Source organism: Lissotriton helveticus, chromosome 12, assembly GCF_964261635.1.
Source record: "Lissotriton helveticus chromosome 12, aLisHel1.1, whole genome shotgun sequence".
NCBI classification, from domain to species: Eukaryota; Metazoa; Chordata; class Amphibia; order Caudata; family Salamandridae; genus Lissotriton; species Lissotriton helveticus.
In genome coordinates, this window is record NC_136073.1 from 54,263,710 (window position 1) to 54,287,919 (window position 24,210).

Consider the following 24,210-nt stretch of genomic DNA (forward strand, 5'->3'; position numbering starts at 1 on the left):
ATGCGTCCCGCATCTGTGCCATAACAGTGGCGCATTGCTGGAGGTACGTCGCAAGCACGATGCAGCTCCAGCAAGGCCCTAGGGTGCCCTATCCTTCAAATGCTGCATCAATCCTTACGCCTGCTTCAAGCAGGCGCAGGGTTTTGACGCAGCATGGGCCTCAAAGTGACTGAGTGAAATCTTGTAGATTTCACTCAGCCACTTTTAGGAGACGTTCCTGCGCTGGAACGCCCCCCGCGCAGGAACACCTCCTTCTGGCGCAGGGCTTTACAACATGACGCATCTCCCAGTTGCGTCACATTGTAAATACCCAGCACCCTGGCGTATCTTTTGCGCCGCTACTGCGTCACAAAAGTGACGCAAAGGCGGCATGAAAGAGGCGCAAGGGGCTTGTAAATCTGCCCCTTAGTGTCTCTTGAACGCTATATTTTGGGATGGTACATTTGGATAAAGTTAGAAAAGCATAAATATTGATGGAGACAGTCAAATATAAATAATAAGTCCATAAAACTTGGAACCTTATACAGTATCTGGTCTCCAACTAAAACCAAACAGATCCCATGAATCACGTCTTTAATCTTTGACCATAGTACACCACAGATTAAAGGGCGATTTGGGGGCCAAGCACCACATCTAAAAACTAAAACTTATGTATGGTAATGAGGGGTTCACGGTGTGCTGTATACTAATGCTAAAACAACAGGTGATGGACAGAATGCAGAACAATGTCAAACATTCACCCCAGTACAGAGATCTGGGCCTAAATCCATCGTTTTTTTGCTCACCATGCCTTTCCATTTTGAACCCAGCTATATGCAAATCAGCCTTGACCCTGTGCCCCATGGGAACAGTCCAGCCCGAACTGCCAAGCCAGGTCCTCCCTGGACTGGAAACAAGCATCCAAGGACCGGCTTCGGGCTTTCAGCCCTCATCAGCCTGGATAGCTTGATTCCAGTGGCATGGAGAGCACGGGACTCACGTCTGAGCATACCCGTCCCACTCGGGGTGACAAAAGCAAAAACAACAGGTGATGGACAGAATGCAGAACAATGTCATACATTCACCCCAGTACAGAGATCTGGGCCTAAATCCATCGTTTTTTTGCTCACCATGCCTTTCCAGTTTGAACCCAGCTATATGCAAATCAGCCTTGACCCTGTGCCCCATGGGAACAGTCCAGCCCGAACTGCCAAGCCAGGTCCTCCCTGGACTGGAAACAGGCATCCAAGGACCGGTTTCGGGCTTTCAGCCCTCATCAGTCTGGATAGCTTGATTCCAGTGGCATGGAGAGCACGGGACTCACGTCTGAGCATACCTGTCCCGCTCGGGGTGACAAAAGCAAAAACAGGTGATGGACATACTAATGCTGGCACGCGCTTCTCGTGTCATAAATCAGGGATTCACAGCGCTATCTGACGCCTCCTGCCTCAAGTGAAAGAAAAGTGTATTTCGAAATACTTGACACATGAGTGACTGCACTGCTTGGAAATAAAGATGGTGCAAAGCAACGGATTACACTGATGGGCAACTGGTTGCCAATTAGACGTGCAGCCGACAAGGGATGCAACCGATTAGAGTGGCTGCTCTTCTTTTCTGCCTGCATTCTATGTCAACGTGAGGCGAGAGGGAGAAGCATTCTGGGATTGTGGGTCTAGGTATCTGCATGTGTTGGGTGTGATTAGAGGTGGTAGAGGCCAGTAGCCCTACTGTTTTCCCAACTCAAGCCCATGACAGCATAACTTTAGTTAATACCCTCAGAACAGGGCAATAACACTTACATAGCCGCAACAATTGATACAGATGACTTACTTTAATACGGATTTGACAGTCCAGACTAGATAGAGAGGCACCAAAGCAGGCCTCTATTTCCCAACACCATGATGACAGGGGGAGAGAGTGATGGTAGTTAAAGGGAGGGGGTGGCATTTTTCAATTGTCGCCTAGGGCGGCAAAACACCTAGAAACGGCCCTGGTAGCTTCAATAGCTCAGAAGGAACTACAGCTAACTCCAGATCTTCCCAACCTTTAATAAGAGTCTGACACATGACATTAAAGACATATCTCTGCATGGGCTCTACCCATTGGTGGAAAGAACTCATAATATCTTCCGTACTATAGTCTAGTCCTCTCTCAATCCATTTACGAGCAACGGAACCCAAAACTACTTTCTCGTCCGTAAGGGGAAGTTGACAACGGGATTGTCGTCTAGAGAAAGCCGGAGACAGATTCAAAGACCCGAGAAGAGGAGAAAAGTAATTGGAGACAGCATCAGCTAATCTGTGCGACGCAGGGGAATCCCACGAGAGAATGGGAGGCAATGCAGATGCGGAAGGTAACGGAGACTGAAGTGTAGCTGGCTGAGGAACAAGAGTGGGGATTTGTAGAGGTGGGGGCTGAATGATGGGCTGTAAAAATGGAACAGAAGCAGGCAGGGAAGCATTAATGGGCTGAGCCTGTTGCTGAATAATCGGCAATTGAACAACCACTGGTTGTGCAATAGGAGGGGGCAGCAAAGGTGCGGTAGGATTTTGGGCATAGGGCGGAGGTGAATTCAATAAACAAGACATTAGGGAATCTTCCTCTAATTCCTTACTTTTATCTAAAGAGGAAGTAGGTAACACCGGCTAGCTTCTATCTATCGCCATGCGATGTTGTCTTTCCGATATTTCATTCGCACCATCTGTTTCATTATTTTTAAACTGCTGAGCGGCCTCTATAATTGACATGTTTTGTGCTTTCTTATCCTTTTTGGCTTGCTTAATTTCTTTCTGTTTGGCTTCCGTAACGCCAAAGGCGGAAAGAGTCCAACATCGCCGGCCGGGCTTTTCGTTTAAACAAAATCGTTTCCAGATTATCTAGTATGGCAGAGTCAAAACTACCGTTTTGGGGCCATCTCAAAACTCCACTATTTTTCGTATATCGAACCCATGTCACATTATAGGTAATGGGACCAATACCATGTTTGGAATAGAGCTCATAAGTGGGAGTTCCAACTGGAGGAATCGGACATGAATCCTCCAACTGGGAATCCCTCGTACAACCTATACAACAAATTCTTCTAAACTTACTCAGTCCAGGCATCGTTACGTCTCTAGACTAGTCACAAACAACAAAGGGTATAAATCAACCAAACAGTACAACCGTACTTACCCCTTGGCTTCGGGTAGTGCAATACCTGAATAAAAACCCCAAAACAAAACAAAGGATTGTATGAGCGACCCACCAAATACTGAACTAAGAATCGTCCTACACCAGCGAAGGTCCGTCTATCTTTACCAAACATCATCCGAAGGCTCCAAGGCAGGGCGACAGTCAGGGCAGCAGTCTTCAGCAGCCGTCGGAAAGGAGTAGCCGCGCTGTCAAAGACCTTCGGTCCACTTACAACATACAGGGGTCGATCACGTGGTGCGCGTCCTCCAGAATTTTCTTGCGGGGCTCCTCACGACCCTCTGGTTTAACCGCTACCTCTGAAGTCGCCCCACGTTGGGCGCCAGTTGGAGAACCGCTGCCTTAAGGCCCGGCGGCGCAGGGTACGCCTAAGATCCCCTGGATTCACCTGCCTTGTCAAATACAGAAAAAGCACAAAAGTCCCTGAGGGAGCCACAGAAATGGTCTCAGGTATTCACCAATGCCCATATATTACCTATATTTTATGATAATACCAATCTCACAATGATCAGAGCCTCCAAATCCCTACAGAGTACCTCAAGGCGTATTGTGGATACAACAACTGGATGATTACAGCTCACAATCTTATAAAAACTCAAACAATTTTGCAATAATTCAACATATAATTAATTAAACGTGAAAACAAGCAGAGAGAAAAAAAAGCTATTCTATAGAATTGAGAAATATATGTATTTATTTAGTAGTTTTTACATTTATAATTCCATGGACCTGACTGAACAGATGCATACAAAATACATGAAATATACATTTTTTAATTAAAAACACAGTATACAGTAATAATTTAAAATGTTCATGAGGAACAGGTGTCGACGCGGCGTTTCGGTTGAAATTCAAATTAAAACCTTAATCAGGACAGTTTCTATAAAGAAACAAACAATTACTATTTCATATGTATAAAATACTATTTCACATAAACTGACTTTATTATCATTGTTTCTTTTCTGCTCTCTGCTGGCTTCATTCTATTTTTACAAACACAAACTCGAATGAGAATTTTTTTTATTCTTTAGACACATTTTCTTATCACTCAACCTTGAACTTGGGAGGTGTAGTTGTTGGTATTATCAAAAAAGTCGGTAGGGCTATGTTCATAAATAGACAATATGATGTGTATTGCTCTATCTACACATTCTATCCATGCTTAGTAAATGCGCTTACCTCACTATCTGAGGGTTATGATTCTCTCAGAAGTAGGTAAAGTAAGCACGTTTCCTGGATTGGGCACAACGGAGCTAGGGCGATATCCTGCTTTCTATATTCTAGATAGACCTTGATATGCCTATAAATCACGTGAAATTAAAAGTATGTTAGTTAGAAGTACATGACCTTCTTTTTTTAAACCATGTTCCTGTCCATTGAGTTAAAATAGAGGAAGAATACCTTGATATAGTTTACTTCTAGTTCACGCTAGTTTAACAGGAGCCACCGGTATCGGGTTGTTTTTTCACTTGAATATTTCTAAGGAGAGGAGCAAAGGCACAGAATTGTCCATAATATCTAGAATCCTCTGTCGCCTATATTCTATACATGAATTATGCTCGTACTCACCAAGTATCGCTATATGGCAAATCGCTGTAGTCACGGGCCCTTTAAGTTGGCTTTTCGTGTCAGGTTTACTGATTAGGGGGTTGACCTCCCAAATGAATCTGCGATTTCTGTTGATAGAAAACCTGTCTTCAGTATCAAACCATTTTTATCTATTTTTATCTACCATTTCTCTATCTGCTAATAGGGCCTCGTTTTATATTAACAAAACTTCTACTTGTGTGCGTCAGTGTTTACAGGAAATATTTATATGGTTTTCATGATCCTCCAAGTTACCCAGATCAATTCTCAGAGATACGTTTGTTCTCTAGGTGTTGTTGGAATATGTTAAGATTGTTTACCCAATTTGAAAATCTACAGACCATACAATGTATCTATAATGCTGGAGGTCTTATCGGTTGCTGTAGAATATACATAGAGACACTTTTGTGTTTTGTAGACGTAATTTAGTTAGTTTGCCCGAATTATTGATCTGGGGGCTTACAGTATGGTGATCTGTTTTTACGTTTTTAAAAAAAAGTTAATTAAGAAACCTTCATCCTCCTGACAACGGGACGTTTCTCTCTATTAGTTAGGGCAATTGTACACGGCTTTCTTATGCCTAAGTCAGTTGTGATCTGTTTCATTTTAGTGGGGGTTAGTGTTAAGCGCTCACGGGCTAAAGGTATTCTATACGGAAGCTTCCAATATCAAACTCGTTGGTACGTCAACCACACGGAGCCCCGTCCTTTAGACCCTCCTTACCTTATTGCATAGAATCTGCCTCCCTGCTCCTGTTACGACAACGTATCGGGGGTTCTGTATATTTCAATAACTCTTCAAGACCGCCAGCTTTCGTCTTATATGTAAACATGGCAGTCATTGGCTATTGTGCTGCGCCTTGTGATAGGATGACTACAGGTCACGTGATAGTTGCTGTCTCACTCGAACTTTATGCAATTGTTCAAAAAACATTCAACTTTATTTTAATTGAAAAAGAAAGTCTAATAGTGCGGCTGATATTGTTTAGGAGTCATAGTAATCGCACTCTACTCCTTATGTTAACGCGTTGCGCTTCGTTCTATATGAAATGCGAAAAGAGTATATATTGCGGAAAAAACAATTATTAAACGTAAAAACACTATTACAAAGAGTGTTACGTATACTACTCTGTTTTGATTGTCCAATGGTTAGAAATGGAAAAAACATTTAGGATAATGCCAGAAGACATATTTAGTCGGTTGGTCAGATGTCAAAAACATATCTACTTCTTTATGTCTTTACTTGCAGGAATATTTTACAATAATATGCTCTCATCGTTTCGTTAGCAGAGACTAAGGTTTTTTTTATATATTCAGTTTTGTTAATGGTTTTTATCTAACCTCGGTCCACATACATATAGTCCAGTGATCGCATTCCTGACACTATGCTGACATGTAGCTTCGGCATGGTAATGGAGTATCCATTATCTTTGAAGTGTGTGTCCTTCTGTATTATTATTGGATATTAATACCTATATCTCCTTATTTACAAGGGGCTAGAAAAAACATCCCATCTTCTGGAAAGTTACAGTACCTTAATTATGTGTCATGCTATACTATACGCTCCCAGTCCTCTCTGCTGTTGAGGCCCATGCGGACACTATTGAATCTTGACATATAGTATTTACGTTTTTTCCTTTTTTGATTGAGGTCACCGCCTCTAGCATTAATGGTTACTGTTTCTAGACAGCACCATTTCAAGTCACTGATGTCATGTTTCATTTTCTTCCAATGCTCAGTCAGTGGTGCGCCCTTTTTATCTGTTCGTAGAGCTGATATATGTTCATTCATCCGGGTACGCACTTCTCTGGATGTTTCCCCGATATAAATGAGGTCGCAGGGACAACTTATAAGATAAATTACATTTCTTGTCCTGCAGTTCATGAAACTTCTTGGTTTAATCACTACGTCTTGTTTGGTAATTGTGCTACCACGGATAATGTCCTTGCAGTTACTACAACCAGTGCATGGAAATGTTCCAGTGGGTAGAGGAGCAATATCTATGCAAGGTTGGTTGTTAGTTCTCACTTCCCTGTATGTATGTATGTACAAGGCTGTTACGATTACGTCGAAAGGAGAACATTGGTTTTCTCCTTATTCTTGAGTAAACTTTCTCTGTCATAATATTTTGCGCGTTTGTAGGCGTGCCTCACCATACGCTTTGGGTATCCTCGGTCAATGAATTTTGATTTTAAGGCTACTGCATGCTTATCAAAATCCTGGATAGTAGTACAGTTTCTTTTTAGTCTCAGGAATTGACCAAAGGGAATGTTGTTGACCTGACAGGGGGGATGGTTACTGGTGAAGTGAAGCATAGTGTTCCTATCGGTTGGTTTTGTGAACAATTCCACATTTAAACAACCGTTAGTGTGTTTGATTATTAAGTCGAGGAACTCGCAGATTTGATTATCTAGATGAGATGTAAAATTTAAATTATCATCACCTAAATTAAGCCAGGTAATGAACTCCATCAGAATGTCTACTGGTCCAGTCCATATGAAAAAAACATCGTCGATGTAACGGGACCACATAGAAATATTCTCATAAAAAGGTGATACCTGGTTGAATATATGTTGTTCCTCGAATTGTGATACATATAGACATGCCAGACTTGGGGCACAGGTGGCTCCCATGCTAGTACCTTTTGTCTGTCTATATAGATCTTTGTTAAATAAGAACAGGTTGTTTTTAAGTACCATGGTTACACAATCTATAATGAACTGTTCATGGGCAGTGTGATCTCTATCCTCAGTGTTGAGCATGGAATTTATCATTTCTATTGTGGCGTTTTGAGGTATATTTGTATATAATGCCTCGATGTCTAAAGTAACAAGGATCTGATTATCGGGATTAAACTCTAAACCTTCTAATTTTTTAATAATTGCCGTTGTCTTTGATATATGCCTTTTGGGTTATCACTAAGGGTTGTAAGAATACATCGGCATATTTGCTTAATGGCTCGGTTAATGAGCCTATACTGGAGACGATGGGCCTCATTGGGGGATTTGTAATGTCTTTATGGACTTTAGGAAGTCCATAAAGAGCCGGATGGTAGGGTTCTGATTATTTAGGAAAGAGTACTCTTCATCACAGATGACCTCATCGTCCTTCGCTTGTTTCAAGAGGGTATTGATGCATGACTTGAATGATGTCCATTCATGCATACTCGCTAATTTGTAGTGATCTTTATTTTGTAATAGATATTGCATCCTATTATTATAATCTGCAGTATCCATCACCACAATTCCTCCGCCTTTGTCGGCCGATTTAATAGTCAGATCAGCATTGTTTTATAGTGCTTGTAATGCTGCCGCTTCATCTTTGCTGAGATTGTGGTTAATCCAATGTTTACGTTTAAGAAGATCATCCACGCTCTTATCTACGCTGCGTTCAAAGGCTTCGATGTCTCTGGGTACCATACTGATACTTGGGGTCCAGGAGGATTTATTTTTAAGACCAGATTTATTTTCTCTAGTCTGTCTTTCTTTTCCCTCAAAAAAGATTGCCAATCTAATTTTTCTAAAGAAACCTTGAAGGTCTCTTTCTAATGAGTATCTATCAACTGTGGAGGAAACAGCAAAGCTTAAGCCTTTTTCTAAAAGTGTGATTTCATGGCCGGATAGCACATATTTGGAAAGGTTGATTATAGGTGCTTTCTTAGGACTACTCAGTCCCAATGTTTCTGACTCCTTGTATGAGGACGTCGTAAGAATTGGGGTGTAGCGTTGTAGTTCCCACGACCCCTTCCCTTCCCTCTCGGGGGTCCAAAATTTTGTTGGCGCTGCTCCAAAAAAGAAAGACCTTCTTGATTGGAGCCTGATGGTGTTTCTCTCTCCTTAGTAGTCCTACTCTCATTGTGTTGTTCACCTTCTGAGTCAGAGCTGTTGTACGAGGTGTCGAAAAATCTAACCTTTTTCTTTGGAAAATTTAGGGGCTGGTTTTGCCATTGTCTATGCTGTGGGTAGTTCTCTTTGGGTCTATCGTAAAAATCTTTCTGGAGGTATGGATAAACATACTCCAAGTTATAGTTCGCAATATCTTTGCGCAGTTTGTTACTCTTTTTGTTTATTAAATAATCGCTGTAGCCTGCGATATCTTTCTCGATTTCTTCTAACTTTTGTTTTGCTTCTAGGAGTGCTGTATTGTCAAGTTTAGTTTCTAAGTCTTCTATTTCTTTACTATCAATTACTAACACTTCATGGGCTGTCTCGATTATCAGAAGTATCCAATCACGGCTACATCGATTTGCCACCAGCGTCCAGTTTTCAATAAACCTTCTATTGTTGATGAAAATAACTGGTTCATTTACTACTTGAAGACCTTTGGGTATTATCCCTTTCTTGCAGTACTCTACCAAGAATTCTGCGTGTAGTTCGGCTCTAACTACCCTCATTTTAGGTTCCACAGTGTTCGCCACTGTTCCTCGTCTGTTTTATCAAGGCGAACTGTAGAGATATTCTTTACTAGAGGGACATTTATAATCCTATTGATCTGATCTTCCGTGTAGCTCAGTGTTTTAATCCCTTCCATGGTATTGAATATGGAACAAGGATTGTATGTGGTCTAGTGTCTATTCTAAAAAGGGAAAGATATATTCCTGGGCTACTGCCTCCTCAGCTAACAAGCTGAGTAAAAGTAAATAAAAGTAAGGAGGCCCCTTCTGTTTAAGGTCTGGGACCAGGGGAAAAAGTAAAGAAAATGCACAAAAGTCCCTGAGGGAGCCACAGAAATGGTCTCAGGTATTCACCAATGCCCATATATTACCTATATTTTATGATAATACCAATCTCACAATGATCAGAGCCTCCAAATCCCTACAGAGTACCTCAAGGCGTATTGTGGATACAACAACTGGATGTTATAAATGTAAAAACTACTGAATAAATACATATATTTCTCAATTCTATAGAATAGTTTTTTTATCTCTGCTTGTTTTCACATGTTTAATGAATTATATGTTGAATTATTGCAAAATTGTTTGGATTTTTATAAGATTGTGAGCTGTAATCATCCAGTTGTTGTATCCACAATACACCTTGAGGTACTCTGTAGGGATTTGGAGGCTCTGACCATTGTGAGATTAGTATTATCAGAAAATATAGGTAATATATGGGCATTGGTGAATACCTGAGACCATTTCTGTGGCACCCTCAGGGACTTTTCTGCTTTTTCTTGACTTTTTCCCCTGGTCCCAGACCTTAAACAGAAGGACGCCTCCTTATTTTTATTTACTTGTCAAATACAGAGACACGGACTCTTCGTCTGGCGTAGAAGATAATATTTATTAGCTGCAGCTAGTACAGTGGTCTTGGAAGTCGTCAGTATAACGAGGTTTGAAAAGATACTGCCACTTCACTCCGTGGTGTACAGGTTTGTATATGGTACAATACAATGCAAAATGCAATCATACGAGAGCAGGAGACCTAAACAAATGTTATGAACAATGCTTTAAGCCCAAAGTAACTCTAGTTACCCGGTTGCGTTTGTTACTCGACCCCTTGAGTAAATTATCGAGTGAATCCACACAATCAGATTTACAAGTAGTGAAAACACAGCTGTATGTGTTAGAAGAATAGTCGTGAAAACAGGAGAATACATGTGACATGTAGCGAAGGACAGCAGATAAGTTAACCTGAAGGAAAGAATGGTGTGAGCCAACAAATAGTCCGGACGGGGATTCATCAGCTCAGACAGGAATTAGTGTACTCGGCCAGACCCTGACACTCGTTAGTAAACATAAGCAAAAGAAGCCACCTGACACGTGAAGGCAGAAACGGCAAAAACATCGCGTTCGCCGCGCTGCCTGAGTGAGGGCAACATAAAATGGCGGCGATTACAAAATGGAGGCTGAGCACGAACGAATTCGTAATTATACCGAACCTCACTCTCAAACTAATTTCTAAACATATTCAACTTAACAGTTCTATCATGATTTTCTATAACATTTCAATTTCTTTTTACTTGTATCATGATATACATTTTGATTAAAAAGTTCATTCCCACAGAATCAGTATTTCGAATTCCTCTGCTTACACTTCATACATCATCCAGGTTCTACCCTAATATATTAATCGTAGCATCTTCTCATCTATTCTCATAACTGCAACTTTCAGACAAATATTATACTATTGAATCCACAGCTTTCCTTCAGGTCCCTAAATGTGACGCTAACTCTTCCCCACTGTCTCTTACCGGTAGTTTGGGTTCTGGGCACCTGCTCCTCCCACCAGACTACGAACAAGTTTGCATAACTGGGTGAAACAGGTGCCCATTGCTGTCCCAGAGACCTGTCTGAAGTACTTGTCCTCAAATAAAAAAATATTGTTAGTAAGGCAGAACTTGATAAATTCTAGCAGCATTGCATTGTGCTCAGCAAATCGCAGTTGTCTCTTATTCAAGTAGTACTGTACTGCCTTCAATCCATCTTAATGTTCAATACACATATACCAACTTTTTATATCCAAAACCATCAATTGATTGGTATGATCCCATGTCATTTCAGAGATTTTACCCAAAAAGTTCTTTGTATCTTTCACATAAGATTTTAGTTCTGCTACAAAGGGAAAGAGGAAATGATCTATAAATCTCGACAGGTGTTCCGTCAGGCTGCTCTGCGATGAAACTATGGGCCTGCCTGGTGGATGCAAATCATCCTTGTGGAGTTTCGGGATATTGTAGAATATAGCTACAATGGCGTTGGTGCATCTCAGATAAAGATGTTCTTCTGATCCCAACATCTTTCTTCTATTCCAGCATCTAAGCAAAGTTTCATATTCCTCCACACTAGTTGGGTACAATTCCCGTGTTCCAATGTTGTACTTCTGGTTGGAAAGTTGTCATAAGGCCTCCTCTCGGTAGTGGGTTCTCGTTTGTAGCACCACATTTCCACCTTTATCGGATGGGTTTATGACCACTGATTTATCTTCCATTAAGTCCTTCAAGGCATTCTTTTCTTTTTTCAGATTTTCTTTGCAATTATGTGTTTGATGTTTGCACCTGAAGTCCAACAAATCTTTGATCATGGCCTCAGAAAACACATCAATTGCGTCATAGGGCATTTGTGGCACGAAAATCGATTGGGGTTTAAAATGACTTTCTTGTGTACCTTGTTCGATACCTACTCGTATCGCCCTTTGTGCCATATCCATGTTCTGCGTGCTGGGATCCTCGGATATTTTGCCCATGTTGTGTAGCAGTTCTACTGCCTCTAGATAGTTACATGTCAGTTCATCAGTAGCCGTCATTCTTTGTGCCATAGTCTTAGTCTCCTTGATTTTTGGTCGCAGCCTAAAATATTTATGCAATTATTTTTTCGTATGAAGCAAAACAAATCGATCCGTGTTTGCGTGAACTCAAAGTGATTCGTAGGACAGAATGTTAGTCCCAATGTTAAAACTTTCTTTTCTTCATCAGTTAATTCCTTGCTGGTTAAGTTCACTACTGTTAGTGTGTAGTGTTTACTTCGTCTTGCTGTATTTCTTCTTGCGTGCCCCCCACGCTGGTTCTCTTCCTCTTCCTGCCCCATCCAGATCTCCGTGTTTGATGTTTTTTTCGGGGGGTTTGTTCTTGCCTCCCCTCAGCCAAGATTGCCTTATCACATGGAACTCGTCTAAAAAAGGAGTGGTTGTTCTTACTCCTGTTTCTGTGTTGCTCATCCCTTGACTCATTTTCTGTCACCTCCGACTCGGATGTTTCTACTCTTGGAGTAACTATTTTCCTTGTTTTCTGTGACAGTTCTTTGTGGGGACCATCACATTTCCATGCAAATGTCAACACTCTTCCCTGAAGGTAGTCGTGTTTGTCACGTTCAAATTTCTCCTGCTTTCTTTGTTTTATTTTATTTTCATATTTAAGCAGGCGTATCTTCATCTGTTTGCAATTTGTGCTTCCATGTATCTTGGCTGCATCCCCCTTAGGGCACACCACTTATATCCATGAGGGTTTCAAAAATTAAATCCACATTGTTTCTCATTTGTTCATGAATTTATTCATTTATTTATTTTTATTAATTGTTTTCCATATATTGATTCTTTTTGTTACATAACTGCATCACAAAGCCTTTGAAAAAAACGTGCATTTTTTCATATATCACATTAATGCCCATATAACTGCACACGTGAACACAATTGCAAACTGTGGAACGCATGACATCCAATATGATATTGATACAGATCGTTTATTTATTTATTTAGATTTGTATAGCGCCTTTTCACCCAGGGGTCTCCAAGCGCTTGTCTAGAGGTACACACAGAATATTCACAGGGCCAGAGCAACCTTAGGACGAGCCCCATGCCTCCCGGAAGAGTACAGTTTTGAGCATCTTCCTGAAAGGCAGGAGGCTAGGTTCTTTGCGCAGATGTATTGGCAAATTGTTCCAGGCCACTGGGATCGCATTTGAGAGAGCACGCCCGCCCATGGTAGATCGTCTGAAGCGGGGGCGGACCAAAAGAGTGGCATCTGTTGAACGGAGAGCCCTACTGGGGACATATGGGACCAAGCGCCCTTTGATATAGCTTGGCGCGTTTCCATATAGGGCTTTATGAGTGATACAGAGTCCCTTAAACATTACTCTTTGTCTAATTGGCAGCCAGTGTAGCTTGCGCAGCAAAGGTGTCACATGTGTCCTAGGTTTTTTGAAGACCAATCTGGCTGCGTCATAAATGACTGATTGTAGCCTAGTCATCTGGTTCTGGGGAAGACCAGCATACAGCGAGTTGCCATAATCTAAGCGCGACAAAATCATGGCTGAAACAGCACGTCTCCGAGTTGCCGGGGACAGAAGTTGAGAAATTTTCCGAAGTTGTCTCAAAAGGCCTACACACGTTCCAACGACTGAAGATACTTGTTTCATCATAGTCAGTTTGCCATCTATGTGGATACCAACACTTTTCACAGCTACTGCCGGTTCTGGAAACGGCCCGAATTCCTTCGGCCAGAATAAATCATTCCAAGGGCTACCGGAGATGGTAATTGGCAGCACCTCTGTTTTATCTGGGTTTATCTTTAGAGAATTAGCGGACATCCAGTTGACCGTGTATTTCAGGATGTTTTGCAGTCTCGCATGTGCACAGGGTGAGTCCTCAATTTGAATGACAATCTGGGTGTCATCTGCATAATTATAAATTTGGCATTGCATCTGGTTTAATGCTGAGATCAATGGCTGCAGATACACATTGAAAAGAAGAGGTGAGAATGCAGATCCTTGCGGCACTCCACACGAAATGCCGGCTGATGCTGAAACCAGGTCTGCCAGTTGTACTCTCTGCGATCGATTTTGTAGAAAGGAAGTTAACCAGGCGTGCGCAGTTCCCTGGATGCCGAAGTCCCCCAACCGCGACAGCAATAGACTGTGATTCACCGTGTCAAATGCCGCGGAGAGGTCTAACAGCACCAGGGCCCCCGGGGTCTTTTTATCCGCTCTACATCTCAGATCGTCGAGTATGGACAGCATCACCAGCTCCGTACTATGATGTGCCCTAAAACCCGCCTGATTTCGTTCTAGCAGCTCGTTATTCTTAGCATCCGCACCTGGTTTCTTCAGGAGAGGAATCAGGCATGCCTCCTTAAAACTAGTGGGGACAAGTCCTGTTTCCAAAGAGCTATTAAGGAGTAAAGGACATCGTCCTCTATTCCTGGTAGTGCTAGCTTGAATATCCTAGGGGGGCACGGATCCGCCTGCGACCCAGACTTTACTCGCCCCATTAGGCTAACCAGTAATTCCTTAGTAATCGGGGGCAGTGTACTCAGAGGGTGGGTGATCGAAGGGGCGACCGGAGTAAGCTGAACCGGACAGTCAAGTCTTGAGGTATGCAAGATGTCTGTTAGGAGATCCGCAATTTTGTTGGAGAAGACATCCTGACGTTTTTGACAGTCGTCCTCTGGGAAAGAAGGGCTCTGCTCTTTGTTTTTTCTTAATTCTGTTAGGACTTTCAAGATTTCCTTCTGGGGGTCTCTTGCCGCCGCAATTCTATCCTCATAGAATTCCGCTTTCCTAGACAGTATTGCCTGTTTATAGTGAGCAAAGTCCTGTACATACAAAATCCGTGCACTAGGATCGTACTCTCTATGCCAGGCTCTCTCAGTTTTACGCAAGGCTCGCTTCCTTACCCTAAGTGTGTCATTGAACCATGGAGCCCCTATTCCCTTGTCCACGATTTTCACCCTCCGTGACGGTGCAATGACTTCAATAGCTCTCAAGTTTAGTTGTCAAATTGTGACACATAGCCTCTAGGTTGCCCTCGGGCTTCTCTAATCTTGTTCCAGCTTCTTATGACTTTCCATCCCGACCCTGGCTTTTCCCTATACCCTGGGACAGCAAGCTGATCCTGCAGCAGATGGTGATCTGACCATGAGCAAGGTAAGATAACAATGGGGCTCAGCTCTGGGGCAGTCATCCAGATTAAGTCTGGGGTATGACCTTTGTCGTGTGTTGAACCCACTACCTGTTGAACAAGACCGAGTGAGGTCAGCGCCGCCTCTAGCTGATTTGCCTGACGGTCTCTAGGAGACTTCTCCCAATGAGAGTTGAAGTCTCCCATTACCATCAGTCTTTTATAGCGTGACCGCAGGTCGTGTACTAATTCCAGAAAAGAGTCCAGGAAAGCTGGTGAAGTACGTGGGGGCCGGTAGACTAGGAGCATAACCAGACATTCAGTGGCAGCATGGAATATAACCCCTAGAACATCGGCACCCTCCATATTTTCTGCGCAGATTCTTTCTGCTTTCATGCAGCTGTTATATAGGAAAGCGAGCCATGTTTCAGTAACTCCCAAGATGTCCAGTTCCCCTTTCTGCAATAATGAAAAGATCTCCAAATTATGGCTTTTCAGAGAACGGGTGTTAAGTAGCGCAAAATTAAGCCTCTATGCTGAGTCCTTTCTGTTCGGCCCGCGTTTCAGGATGGTACAAAAAGGGTTAAGCAGCCCTTCCCGCCGTAGGTCCGTGATGGTCGCATGACTAAGCTGTAGTTTGCCGTGGTTAAATGCCATAAGCGCGGACTTGGAATACGCGATGCAGGGGCCAGGGGTTATGGCCCCTGGTCCCGGCATGTCGCGGATGGGCGCAGACGGGCTTGCCTCTGGCGCGCCATCGGTGTGCGCGCTGCGTGCTTGCATTGTCTTTTTTAAATAGCTGTCCAGCGTGGCAGCCTCGCCACTAGAGCGCTCCCAAAATGGCGTCCGCAAATGTCAATTCCTTCCCCTAAGATGGCGCTGGAGTTGGGAAGATGAGCTAAAGATCCCGCTAAAGCAGCAGGTGAGTGAGATAATTTTTAAGATGCAAGTAGGCGAAAGTTCGAGAGTAATGATCAGCATAAACACCTAAAATATTTTTAAAAAACGATTGTCAGCGCTAATGTCAGTAGTGGTAGCGCGCCTTTCCCAATATCCTCTAAAGCAGTGGTACCTTGATGCAGTTTCACCCTTTTCTACAAGAGCCTAATTGGGGAAAATGCCGGATTTTTATGACTTTACAGCTTTTTTTTTTTGTAATGTAAAACCGAAATTGTTCTGGTTGTGTAAAACCAGTCAGTCCAATTAAAAAAAGAATAAGAAGACCAGGTGGAAAACGTAGCCTAAGGCTTGGTGATGACAACCCTACGTAACTGGCTATCCTTCTAAGTCACTGAATAATGCAGTTCACAGCTGTTCAGGGCCTTTTAACACCATTAAGTTTCACGAATGTCAACTTAATGTTAAACACAGACGAAATATTCTCACAAATCTAGGAGAGGCGTTAACCAAAGATGTCACATCTACAAAAGCCAAAAGTTTGCAATTGTTACACAAGGAAAACAAAAATAGTGCTGGTATGCGTGCCCTCTCCCACTCAGACAGGCTTTAAACGGTGCAGTACTGAACATAGTCTGAAAGGTCCCCAGAGTCAGCCCCAAAGCACAGGAGTCAGAGCAGCCGTCAAACCCGCACGGGTGGGGGGGGTTGTTTTGGGGCCCCTGGGGGGGGCCGTTTTTGTTACAGGGCCGCTTTTGCAGCTTAGCTGCAAAATCGGCCCTGTAACAAAATCGCCGAAAACCGGCCCTGGCAAAGAGCTCGGCGGCACCCACATTCCCGGGGGTTGGGAGGTGGGCCGAGCACTTTGCCAGGGCCGGTTTTGGTTCCCAGTCCGGCCCTGAGTCAGAAGCGCACCCGCTGATACCTACATCGACCATCATGCTCCGGGGGTCACACGCTGATGGGACGAGCAGTGTGTGACCTCATTCGGAATTACAAACCATTTATACATCCTAGTATCAAAATGCATTCTGATTTAAATTTCAGATTTTACTTCCTGATGAAGAGCATATCATGCTTGAAATGCATTGGAGAGTATTTAGGATTAAAAAGGCTTTGTGATGAAGTTATGTAACAAAAAGAATCAATATATGGAAAACCATGAATAAAAATAAATGAATGAATAAGTTCATGAACAAATGAGAAATGTGGATTTAATTTTTCAAACCCTCATGGATATAAGTGGAAGCCCCAAGTGGGATGCAACCAAGATACTTGGAAGCACTAATTGCAAGTAGTCTCACGACGTTACTTTATTGGACGGAAACGTCACCCCAAGGAGCACCCAATCAAACAAGAGAAATGATCACGGAAATTTTTAAGATACACATATCTTCACCTGTCCCATTAGTTCTTCTATTTTGTTTTTGTCATCTTCTTTTGCCAGAGTTTCTTAAAGTTCTTTTATTTCGTTGAGCGCCTTCTCTCGATCGCTCCACGCATATTTTACTAATATGCCCAGTGTACCTTGGCAATATTGTGCTGTGTGTTCTGCCCATTCTGTCAGCAATCCAGTATCAGGGTTTTCATAGAACGGAACTGTGTAGACCCTCAGACCTCTGGGCACTCTATTTACTTCGATGTAGCTTTGAAGTGGCCTCCCACTTTTAGCATTATCCCATTGATGCCAGTTGTGGACCTCAGATTCATTGGTCCCGTTGTTTCCTCTACAGTGCCAGCTTTCCTGTTATTTAACATGCATTTGGCAGCCTGTCTGCGAGCCGAATCACTGAACATTTCGTCTGTTCCGTGAGTTTGTTGGAATACAACCCCCGAAAACGTCTCTCTCGCCCCGCAGCTTTTTTACAATTTTTGTTTCACTTGTTACGTGACACGTCTATGTTTGCACAGCTATTTCCTTGATCGGCAAATTACCGCTGCGTGTCCTCTGGGTGCTAACTAGATCTACTGTTGATCCTATAATGCGACGGTGCTTTTCGCATATCAATTACATTTAGAACCCAAGGCAATGCCCAATGCTTGCCTATACCATTCACCCTTATGTATGAAGATATTATTCTCCAGTAATAAATGTGTTGCATCTCTGAGTGAGAGGATGCCAAGGCAGGTTTACCTTTTTCAAGAGAAATGCAAGTATGTAGTGAGCTAACATCTAGTGTTACAATTCTAAACTCTTCTTACCATTCAATGTCCTGCAGTTGATTGAGGAGATCTTTTGTGACCTGAATGTAAGATGGTAGATTCTTAACCAGTGGTCGTAGGAAGAAATCCATGTACTCTGAGATGTTCAGTTGGTGTGCCTATGCCAAAAATAATAGGTCTCAGTGGGGGAAAGTCCGGGCCGGACTGGCAATTCTGGGCACCGGGCAATCCCCTGGTAGGCTGTATGGTGTGGGTGCCGTTTTTTTCAGACCGGGGGGGGGGTTTGCTGGGGCCACCCCAGGAAAACTGTCCCCGTGGGGCTGATTTTTGGGCCGTGACTCCATGAGTCAGACAGGCCTAGACTGTGGGGGAAAAGACTGGCATCCATTTGGTATTTATTATCATGGCCAGGCCTGATCATGGCATGCATTGATTTTATTTATGGCAGTGGTGCCATTGGCCGCGGCAGGCAGGTGATGGTGCCGGTGCACAGTGTGCAGATCATGTCTCTGCGTCTGTGTGGTCTAAGTCTGCACCCTGATTGTTGGGATGCAATTCTCATGCGCATTGAGGCAGGGCGAGGCTTGCGTAATTAAAAGTTTGCATTTGACTTGTCCTGAGGCTGTCTTCAGTTCTGCTCCGTCTCCTCTCTGCCGCCCTCCGCCCGCAGGCCGCAGTTAGTGAGTGCCTGTTGTGTCTGTGATCCGTCCTTTCAGGGTGGCATCAGGCAATGAGCATCCTTTTTGATCATGAATCATCATGTCATGCACAGGTGAGCAGGCGCCCGCCGGCCAGGCCGGGATTAAAAATAAAATGTATCTTAACCGGGCAGGGGCCTATAGTATAGGCCCTGGCGACACCGCGCAGGCCGTGGATGACAAATCAAAAATTGTAATCCTGATTGACACCGTGAAAATCATCATGATTAAAATGGTTGATTTATTGCAGCAACGCGGCCGCGACCCTGGGTGCGAGCAGAGCAGCAGGCAGCAACACAACTGCATGGGGCTGGCAGTGGCGCCGTGTCCGGGGTAAGTAGAAGCCTAGAAGGTATTGGTAATTTTGAAATTAATAGAGTAACAGGTTCAGCGCTGTGCAGCAGTGGAGACTGGAGTCCAGTGTTTCCATCAAAACCCTCTAATAATAATAAAGAAATTTGTAAAGCGCATGGTTACGCCTTCTCGCCGTGTCCCCGCCCTGAGGTGAGATAAAGTGGCAAAGACCCAGCTCCATGGCGCTCAGCCAGACTTAGCTAGAGAACAGGTGGGTCTTCAGCGCCTTCCTAATCCTGACTTCAGAGGTCTCCATCCGGAGATTTATTGGAAGTTTATTTCAGTTCTGAGCTGCCAGGACCCGGAAGGATCTACCTCCTATTCTGGCCTTCTTCACTTTGGGGACCCGCAATATGCCAGTCCCACTAGTCCCACTGGATATCAGTGATCTTCCAGGCACATAGCTGGTAACAAGGTCCCGCAGATATGAGGGGCCAATGCCCTGAGTGATACGATAAATGAATGTGTGTGAAAATCGCACTCAGTAATCCTAAATATTTCAATAATACGATGTGTTGCAATGTCAGATTGATGTCTGCTAACATACATGAAAAACCTGAAAGTGGCCTAGCCCTTGAAAGCAGCTAGGACTCTGACATGCATCAACTTCAAGAGGTGTTCCATTATTCATTTTAATCATTACATTTCAACAATTTCAATTGTTCATTTCATACAGTTCATTGAACACTGTTATATCAGAAATTCAAATTATACAAACAAAATTTTCACAATACACTTCAATACATAACCCAATGCATTTCGGAACTATATGTTCCTTCATCGGGGGTTCTGTTGAAACACAAAGATAAAGGGAAACCTATTACTTTTGATGCCTGGCCTGCATACACTGAAACCTAACACATTTTTGTATATGGAATGTAAAAGTCAACAATTCAGGGCATGTTTAAGGGAAAGAAACATGTTCTTACCAGATTGATAGGTATTGGGAGTATAAGAGTATGCGAAATGCCACTGCTCATTACTGGGATCTATGTATGAAAAACATAAGACGTAATTTTTATGTGACAAATAAGGACACAAATTTGATTTTAACATACACCCAGAGTTTTTGGGGCTTACCTGTGTCCACAGGTAATTGAGTAATAACAATGGCAACCTGAAAATGTAGATAAAACATGTTCAAGTTTGCGATATGGAGACTTTGGAATTATTGGACTTCTAAGGGATAGAGGACATGCCAGTGTTTTATACAAAACGTGACTGACCTGCGTGCAACGTAGGTCCGTCGGAAGATACGGATGGTGGGAAATCAGTTCAGACGATTGCTATAAATAAAAAAACTAATTCGAAATTGCTGCGATCCACCCAATTGTTTAAAACAACCAACAAGAAAAACGATATGTATAAACTTACCCACTGTAGCGGGAAAGTTGATCGAGTCGCGTTGTCTTTACAAAGGTCTCTCCAATGTAGAGAAACTGCGGGAAATCAATGAAAGACGTATTTTAGTGATATGTACTCTTCATCGTTGGACATATACCCTAAGTCCAGGGATATAAATCTCCGGTAACCTTACCCGCGCATTCAGCAAGTTCCACCAAACGGCATTCTCCTCTCCGTGACCCTGCACGAATAGAGAGTCCGTTTTTGATTTTCGGTATATACTGAATCATGAAACCTAGAGAGAGGACCATGAGAGCAATGTTCAAACACCGAGGAATCGCCATGTTGTAACATTGTATGGCGGAAAAAGTAAGAAAAATGAAAATAATAATTAGAGAATATTCTTTTTTAAATCCAACGTCCGTATATAATATTGTATAGGTAATAAAGGGGTTTTAAACAGTCCGAGAGAATAGCGCGTGTTCTATCTGGATATATCAAGATGACTGAAGTCTAAAAAACGGATGAAATGAAGAGACTAAAATAAAGCATAATTGTTTGCCAGTTTTCTAAGTGGAATGTATATGAATGTCGTATATTGCATGAGGTAATTTCGCATATTCTGATTGATTTGGAGAAACGACGTGGGCCAGATCTGATGAATACATGTATTACATGATGAATAAAAACTCCAGCATAGGCAACATGACTCATTATTTATATCAATGTCTCCCAAATGTATACACCCCATCACTGTCATTCTAAGGCTAATTATACTCAGTTAATAATCAGACATTCCTTGCAGTGTTAACATCATATACCGAAGTGTTTTTGTTTGATGGTGTTCTGCAAAAAAATCGTATATAATTGTTCCTAACTTAAAGAAAGCATGCCATCTCTAGTTTATCATTAAGGCCAAAAGGGGCTAAAGTTTGTAGTTTTTTTATCCAAAAAACTTCTCGTTGTAGTAAAATCTTCGAATTGTCTTGGCCGGATTTTTGTGGTACCATTTCAGTTATTTGGAATTTGATTTGTGCTATGGTATGGCGGTGTTCCATCCAATGCAAGGCTAACGGCGATGTTGTATTTTTGTTCCTTATCCTGCTCTTATGTTCAGACAGCCTAATCTTCAATTTACGCTCAGTTTTCCCTACGTATAAAAGTCCACATGGGCATTTTATCATGTAGATTAGATGTTCTGAATCACATGTAGATGTATGCCTTAACCAAATATTCTCTCCTGTCCTGGGGTGTGAAAGGATGTTTCCAACAATCACATTATTGCAATTCCAGCATTTGCCTGTGCCTTTATAAATGTTTTGATGTCCATCAACTTGTGCTGTGATGTGTTTTGTCAGGAGTTCTTTTAGGTTTTGTGCTCGTTTGTAGGCGAAAATAGGTTTCTCTTTAAACAAGGGTCCGAAATCTTCTTCTGTTTCCAATATTTCCCATCTCTTTAGGATGATTTTTTTGATGTCACGTGAAGCTGAGGAGTATTTGGAAACAAAAACCATACATTGGTTTGATTCTTTAGTTTTTTCTTGTAAAAGAGCTAGTCTTGACATTTCATTCACTCTTGCGATTTGCGTGTCAAGGTGTTCAGGTTGATATCCTCGTGCTATGTATCTGTCTTTGCTCGACAAATGCTTTATTGCAGGCGGTTTGGTCTGAAGAGATTCTTTTAATTCTCATAAACTGAGATCCAGGTAAATTATTGATTAAAGGCATAGGGTGAAAACTCTTGTGTAGTAGTGCTGTGTTCTTATCCGTCGGTTTTCTGAATACAGTTGTATGAATTGTGTTTTCCTTCAGTGCGACCATTACATCCAGAAATGGCAACTCTTGTTTATCTATGTGATAAGTAAACTGAATTCTAGGGTCCACTTGGTTCAAAGTCTTGATGTGGTCAATGAGTGACGCTTCTGTTTCATTCCAGACTAGCAGCCCGTCCCGACGTTGTCCAGGTATGAAATAGAATGTGTGTATTCAGATACGGTCATTCGCGTGTTCCCCCGCTTAGGCCCAGCTGCAGCCCTGGTTGATGTTAGCAGGTGCATGTGATTAGTGTAGTGATCCGCCGCCTGAGCCCGGCTACAGCCGTGGCTGATGTTAGCAGGCGCGTGTAATTTGGTTTAATGTGATAGTTCAGTAACAGCGCGCATGAGAGGCTGCAGTAATTGTCCCCGCAGACACGCTCAGTCGCGTATGCCCCCGCTTGCGGGCCAGCGGCGACCGTCTAACAATTAGAATTGTGTGAGTCTTGAATGATTGTTTCCTGCTGTTCTTATTTTTTTATGACCCACACCGACGCTCTTCGGCCCGAGTGCTTTTTAGACGCACCCAGGCAAAGCTACACACTGCGTTTGGCCCTTTTTAGATGCACCCAGCCCAAGGCACACACTGCATTCGGCACCCCCAGTATGTGTGAGACAATGGGCAGTCCCCCAAGTGAGTCTTGCGAATGGTTACTTACCACGCTTCGAGGTGAACGCCTTTGTGACGCCCCCAGCACACGGCCACAGCAGACGATCTGATTAATGTAAGACCCAGATGGCATAAAGTGCGGAACGTAGCGCACGGCCCCAGCGTTTGTCACGCCCCCAGCGTGCCCCTTGATGCAGCGCAATTGGCGCTTCACATGGCATGAAGGGCGGACACACGCCCACAGCGCGGACACACGCCCACAGCGTTTGTCACGGCCCCAGCGTGTCCCTTGATGCGGCGCATTTATGACTCACATGGCATGAAGGGCGGAACATACCACATGCCCCCAGCGTTTGTCATGCCCCCAGCACACGCCCCCAGCAGAACGCAGACACGCCCCCAAGGGACTAATTTGCTGGAACGGTTCTTTTACCTTTTAAATGTAGATGGTGGTCGTCTGCATAGCCTACGTCCTTCTGCTGCAACTGCCATTTCCAACGCTGTATTGGGTGTTGTGATTGGTGCTGTGGTTACTGAGATTACCCGCCTCAAAGGTTTGGGCTCTCTCTTTATAATATTAGTATGGATATATATATATATATATCTATCCTTGGTTCCTTTTCGCCAGAATGTGCAGCGCTCTCTCGCCAGTTCGTAAATCCCCGCGGCAGAACCACGCCGCATTTAAATCCACAACCAATTCCCCCCGCTGGGAGAAAAACAGGACAAGCTCGCGTTGGTCTTCACTTATGTGCTTTTTTATTTAATCCTCGCAGCATGGAGTTTCTCAAGCAGGCAGGCACACATCTACGCGTTTCGGGATAGCATATCCCTTGTTCGCGATCAATTTGGCTCCAGGCTCTCCGTCTCAACATAGTGAGTCACATTATTACATCATTTCCTGTTTGATGTTATTTTGGCCACCGGCCTTCTGGATGATGTAGTTTTTTGCTATTTTTTTAATACTTTTTTTATCCATCTGCATAGCCTATGTCCTTCTGCTGCAACTGCCCTTTCCAACGCTGTATTGGGTGTTGTGATTTGTGCTGTGGTTATTGAGATTACCCGCCTCAAAGGTTTGGGCTCTCTCTTTATAATATTAGTATGGATTAGAAATACATCATCAATGTATAGTTTATAGTAAATTAGTCCTTCCTGCCATGTTTGGTCAGCCATAATATAATCCTTCTCAAATTTAGCCATAAAAATATTGGCGTATACGCATGCTCCTGGAAACCCCATAGC